Source organism: Poeciliopsis prolifica, unplaced genomic scaffold (genome assembly GCF_027474105.1).
Source record: "Poeciliopsis prolifica strain line A6 unplaced genomic scaffold, Auburn_PproV2 SCAFFOLD002, whole genome shotgun sequence".
NCBI lineage: Eukaryota > Metazoa > Chordata > Actinopteri > Cyprinodontiformes > Poeciliidae > Poeciliopsis > Poeciliopsis prolifica.
The window spans coordinates 14,791,050-14,797,844 of record NW_026562377.1 but is presented as its reverse complement, the minus strand read 5'-3'; positions in this window follow the sequence as shown (position 1 = coordinate 14,797,844).

The window sequence follows — 6,795 nt, the reverse complement described above, 5'->3', positions numbered from 1 at the left end:
ATCGGTGAAGTGAAACGCTGGACTATCAAATGATACAATTTTAGTATATTTTTGAATTCCTATAATTCTTTCTGTCTCAAATCTCGTCTTATGACAAATGACTTCAGCAAAGTCATCAGGGAATTTCTTAATTTTATGTGGAGCATAAAAGCGTCTAGATTGCTAATCCTCCCAGTAAAACTGCATTTGTTTTCTCCAGATCTAAAAACCTTCTTGTTCAAATTCACAGTTGCGTGGAAACGATCAGCATCTTAACACACATACTTTCTGAACCACTCATGTCGTCAGGCAGATCCTATCCTCTTACTCATACTGACCATTAAGCTTGTGGTTACTGCAACTGCAACATCCAGGTGTGCTACAAATGAAATGTTGCAAACTGATGATGTGTCTTTCTGCCAGTCAATTTAAACAATTCTTTGTCTGCATCAACTTTTTATCTAATTCTTTATCTAAATACCCCTGAAATCCAAACAGTTGTGACAACGTGTCATCCACTGGGCGATGAAGTGAAACCTATTCTGTAAAAAAGGTTCAAAACAAACAAGTTAATTCGCAGCACGAATGATCTTGAAATGTTTTCATCCCGTGTTGCTGAGCGTATTCAGGAATACCAGATTTTGTTTTTGTTTTGACCAACCAAGACGACAGGAACAAGAGGCAAGGAGGATCGGGGTGTTACATGCAGAAATGGGGGCTTAAACCATCCAAGGTTGAAGGAAAAAGCCTGTTGCCATCTGTTGTGGACCGCAAGCTAAATCCTAACAATTTCATTGGGATTATGGCAAGTGAGTAATCCAGCTTTCCTTTAGGACTGGAGAAGAGAGATTACCCTTGAGGATTAGCTCCCTGCACATAATAAACTTTATTAAAATGCAATCGGCTTTCGTGGGGCCTCTTCCATCCTCACACGTACACTTGGAAGTGGGCGCTTGTTGAGGCCCCCACAGGACTGGAAGGAGGGGATCAGATGAGGGGGATGAAAGACGAGCCGTGAACTGGGAGGGGGATAAAAGAATGGGTTGACAAGTTGAAGAAATGGGTTTGATGTTGAGTTTGCAACAAGCTCAACTGAAGGACAAGTGATCCTTGATCTTGAGCTTTGTGCTCTTTGAAACGTTGCCTTGAATTCCCTGGACTGGTGGCCTTTTCCTCCACCTGTCTGACACTCTGGCTAATCTCATCTTTAGACCCGTTTCATCTCTTTATCAGAACCACATGCTCAGCCCTCGCTGGGTGACAGATTTTTACGGTACAATAGTTAAAGCAGTCGCTTCCACTACACACAACGCTAATTAACAGCCTCTTATTAAAGCAGACAGGGATCAAGGCAGAGAAGATTCAGGTTAACTGAATCAAATCTCTGATACTTTCCTGAGTGATGCACATGCTGGGTGGAATTTTTGTTTTTTTCTTTGCTTTTTTAAGCGAACATTATATCTGCACTTTTAGGCAGAAAACTATAAAGTAAAAATGTATATTCTTTTTTCGGTTGCATAAATTGCATATTTAATCACTGCATCACATTTGACTTTGCTACTTTGCTCTCACACATCTGAGCTCTTAATCTGTTTAAATGGCAACCTGCGTTTGTTATAGGATTGGAGAGGGCGCTGCTTTCTGCTGCTTACGCTACATTAGCCTTTATCAGGTACCTGGAGCCTCAGCGAGCCGCAGGTTGTGATGGTTCACACTAATGAGAAAGTTGGCTGCATTGTTATAAGTGTCTGCAGCCTTGCCAAGGCGGTTAACTTAGACCAGGATGTGCACACATGGAAAATTTCCAGAAATATTCCAGAATGTCAAAACAAATGCCTGGAAAAAATCGAATTGTGGTTGCATTGGCTGATTTCATTAGGTCATATTGTAGCAGGTGGGACATATTTGGATCTGAGGTAGAATCTGTTGGGGTATTTTATGTGACTGCAGACTCATGGGAGATTGCAGCCTATCACTGGGGTACCCCTGCTCCAGTGTCCATCCGTGACAAATCTGGACTCTGCAGAGTATATTTTACACTTTAAAACATTTTATTTTGTTTTTGAACGCGGACTTCCTCTACATCAGTAAACTATTGCATTTTGATCAGAAAGTCACTTTCCTTGATTAAGTCAAGTTGTGGTTATGTATACACTCTGCTTCTACACTTTCACTTGATTTTCGGTTCAAAACAAAATTACCAATTCGGTAACATCAAAAGATGAATCAGTACTTTTAAAAAATAATGTTTGCATTGCCAAAAGCTTTCCTGTTGTGTGATGAAACTTCTGCCTAAGGAGTGGAAACCTCACCTTGTTACCCTCTTTATGTCTTTCATAAATTAGACAATGCAGAGTTTTATAGTCACTCTTCTCCTGTGAGCTCTCTGCCTTGGTGTTTATTACCGTATTGATATTAAAATGCAGGGGGGCCTTGATGCATTTTTCTGTCATCTCTCCTTTTGACTTTTATAATACTATAAAGCTTCCTGGTGTGGACAGATGGAGAAGGTGGGAGTTGGGGTAAATAAATTATGAAGAAGAGTTTAATATATGGCAACAGTGTATAGCACAGCCAAACTAAGCCAGATCCTCTTTCAGGTTTTAAATATGCAGCCTTTTAAAGGCAGGAGTCAAGACAGGTCAGCTCCATCTCACTTTACTGCTTCAGTCCCTCCTCCATTCATCTAGGTGCATCTATTTAAGGTGAGAAGGTTGTTTTGTTTTTTTAAGCATCAGATCCAGTCTGGTGGTTGGAAAACAGAGACATGTCATCTCCAGGCATGTGATCCGTTTCTTTTGTCCCACTGAGTGTTTTGAATCATTTGGCATCACATTGGATTTTATTAACTTTACCAGCAACAGAAAGTCCCAAAAGAACTGATTTTCATCCATCCATCCATCCATTCATCCATCCATCCGTCCGTCTGTCCGTCCGTCCATCCAGCGGTTCCAGATTTTTAGACCTTCCACAATGATTCTTAATAAAATCATAAAGAACCAACTAATGTTTTTTTTTTAATATAGACACTAACAGATGCAAGTTTGAGCAGTTTTTCTCTTTTTTTCCTTGAGTGAATTGTAGTTTTTTGTTTTTTTAAATAGACACTAAACATACCAGTAACACTTTTGAAATCTGCTTTTAAACTCCACTTTACACAATGTTCTACAAATATCAGCAAACATTGGGAGAAAATGTGTCCACACGCTTTTCTGGAAATTTTCACTCTTCATTTCTTGCATAAAACAAAAACACAAATGTAAAGTAAATCCAATGCGATGATTAATCATATAAGTTGTTCTTTTTTACAGGTCATGTAACAGTTGATTTTATTTATCTGTACTGAGGGGCAAAACAGATTTTTGAAATATAAAGATTGCAGACCAAAGGCTTGAGGAGGAGCTTGTCTCCTCTTGGGTCTTTTCCAAGTCAAATATGCTGAGAAAACTTCCAAACTAAGACATGAATGAAGCAGGTCCACTTTGAGGCTCCTCCAGCATTCTTTCAGCACTTAAGAACGTCTTTATACGCCTTTTATAACCACTTCAGTGGGTACACAGTGATAGTAAAGGACTGGAACTCTGAGTCGTCCATCCTGTTAAAATAACCAGTTTGAAGGGGATGATTTATATCACGCTAAACTGATATTAAGTGATCCAAAGCCACACCAGTCTGAACATATTCTTCCTTTTGGTTGTGGTTTGAAGTCTCAATATCTTGGTCATTATAAATGGTTATCTGAGCTACAGCTGCCTGTCTGTCCTCTCTGACACCAACAGCGTTGTGTCATCCACAGGAAAGGTTCTTTTTATCCACCATTCTCTCCAAACCTGACAAAAAAAAGTGTGAATGAAAATCCCAGATCACTATTTTCTGAAATGGTCAGATCATCTTGCTCAGCATCCAAAACCACAGATCTTCTCTCCTCCCTGTCCTGCACTTCTGTAACTGGTAGTAACTTCTGGCTGCCTGAATGTTTTAAGTTGCTGATTTGCTATTTGTGTTCACCAACTGAACAAGTGTTTCTTATGAAACGAAGTAGATGTTTCCTTCAATATAAATAAAAATTTAAAAAATAAAAATTTCTGTGGTTTATTAACATAAAATATTTTTTTTTTCTCAAATGTTCCTTTGTTTTCACCAGGAGGTTAAAGGAATCTCTGATAATCATATTATTACCGCCATTTCTCCAGATGTCACAGAGGGAGTGTCTCCATGTCTCCCCTCGGTCACCTTGACACTTCAGCTGCTTTTGGGAATCGAGTCCCTGCTGATCAAAACGAGCAAACAGTTTACAGGAAGCGTTTGTGTGATGAAGCTGGAGCAGAACCAACAGCAGTCACTCACTCAGCTGCAAGGCGTCGCTCCTGTCATCCGGTTTCCTGTGAAGATTCAAACAGCAGCCCTTCAGTCCGCAGAGGGAAAATAATCAGGGGTTTTTCTTTCTGGATTTTGGATTTTGTTTCCCAAATTATTGATCAATAAGTTTATGGAAACGATGACGGTCAGATTTTATTTGATTCGTGATAATGTGCAAATACACAAACAACAAGCTTTTCACTATAGCTCTGATGGACTTTGATGTCTTTTTTAAAATCCATTAACTCGTGCGTGTCGCACTTTAGCGCCATTATTTGGTGCCAGAGGAAAATATTAAATCTGCAAGATCTTAAAAGTATTACGGGCGATGCGGCTTTGTGATAAAGTTTCCTACACCTTATTCAGGTCATATAACTTGATGCGACATTTATAATCTGTAATCTGGATTAATATGTCTAATTCAACTTCATGAATGGACTCATCACACCTTCAGGGAATTATTCGGCAGAATAAAACTAATAAAACTCATTTTGAGATTTATAAATAATTTATTTAATTTATAAGATGAGTTTGTTTTAATGTTTTTCCTCGCTTGAAAGAAAAAAAACGGATTAGTGAAACTGTAGTGATTAGGTGTTTAGAAAAAAAAACAGAAAAAAAACATTGAAGTTCTTAATTTTCCCAGACTCGTTCTCTGAAATGAATGCGTGCCTTTCTCAATGTGGACAAAATGATCAGCTGCCATGAACAATATAGCGGTTTGCTCCTGAAAGCTGCGTAAAACAAAATCAACAAGGAATCTTCACACTTTTCATCATCCGAGCTGGTTTTCTTTTCACTCCACGACGAACTGCTGCGTGGAAATGAAATCACAGCACAGACATTCAGGACCGTCATTCAGCCACAACCAGGAATTATTCGCCTATGTGACGCGAGAAAGCTGGACGAAAACACCTGGGGAAGAGTTTTCTGCTGAAGTTTATTGTTGTTGTTGTTGTTGTTGTTGTTGTTGTTGTTGTTGTTGTTGTTGCCTATTACCGACTCAACGGGCTCAGGTTCAATCAGGTTCAATCAGGTTCAATCAGGTTCAGTCAGGGAATTGGAAAATATCATTTCTGACGGATGGGAACAGATTCCGTTTGTTCTTCCAATCTCTCTACTAATTACCCAAATGGACAGGAGCTGTCAGGAGACAATAACTATCCCCTAATAGAATTTGCCCCCCAAGTGCAATTTAATTTTCTCCTCGGTGCTCTAAGGGTTTTTTTTTTCCCTCGTGTGTTTGTGTGTGTGTTTTTTTTTTTCTGCCTCTCTCTCTCTGTTCCTCTCCAGTTTTCGGACCAAATGCTCGGGGACACGCGGTGGCTTCGCTGCAACAACCGCGACGCTGTTGGAAGGAAGGAAGCCGGGAAAGAGAGGAAAAAAAAGAAGCGCGGAGTTTGTGTTTCTGCCGCTGCTGGTTAACGAGCGTCGACCTACAAACATGCGTCAGAGGGGAAGAAGAAGAAGAAAAAAGGAAGAAGAAGAAGAGGAGGAGGAGGAGCAGTAAAGATGGGACACCCTGCATGGAACCTCAGGACCCTTAATTAGGTAGGTCTGCATGATAAGGAGCAATTCGTCTTTGCAAAGAGGAAAACTAAATAAATCCCTTTTGGTTGTTGAGCCAAAAGCATCAGCAGCAAAACTCTGAGGCGATTTGTTTTCAGACTGACACCAGTGTCACAAATACCTGGAAAACGTCACGCTTGTTTCCAGGTTTTGATCTCGCGTTGTCTCTGAGCATGACTGATCCTTACTAGAACGATGCAATACAAAAAAAAAAAAAAAAGAAATTATGCACAAATCAATTTATACATTTATACATAATCAATTTAGTTTCTCTTTAAGATCCCAGCAAAGCACCGGCCTCCTGGACCGTTTAATGACTGATGGCGCCCACAGTTGCACTCATGCATGATGTGCTCCATAAAAAAATAAATAATAATAAAAAAAATGCTGCTCGCCCGGCGAGTTGCGGGATGCTGGTGTGTTTCTGACTCCCCCAGTAAGATGGATCTGTGAATCCCAGTTGTCAATGAACTCGTCCCTTGAAATATTAGATCTAATTAGAGGTGACTGGGTCACTGCGGTGGCAAAGGAGTTGCCCTCTGTTTGAGTTATTGCCAGAGAGATGCTTCCTCCACACATTATTCCCTCTTCTTCGCCTTTTTTTTTTTTTTTGTTGTTGTTTTTCTTTTTCTTTTTTATTTTCACAAACAAAACATTCTGTGCTCCAGTCTGGGTTTTATTCAGGTCATTTTCTCCGCTTCTGTCTTTTAGAATAGACATTTTAGAATGAACAAAGATGAGATTCTTTATGAAATATTCACTATTTTTCACTTATTTGTCGTACGCATGTATGGGTAGAACATGTCGTGGCCTTTTTAAATGCATTTAATTATTTCTGTATTTATTTTTATTTTGAAATCATGTAATGGTCCAATTCTTGGGCATGTC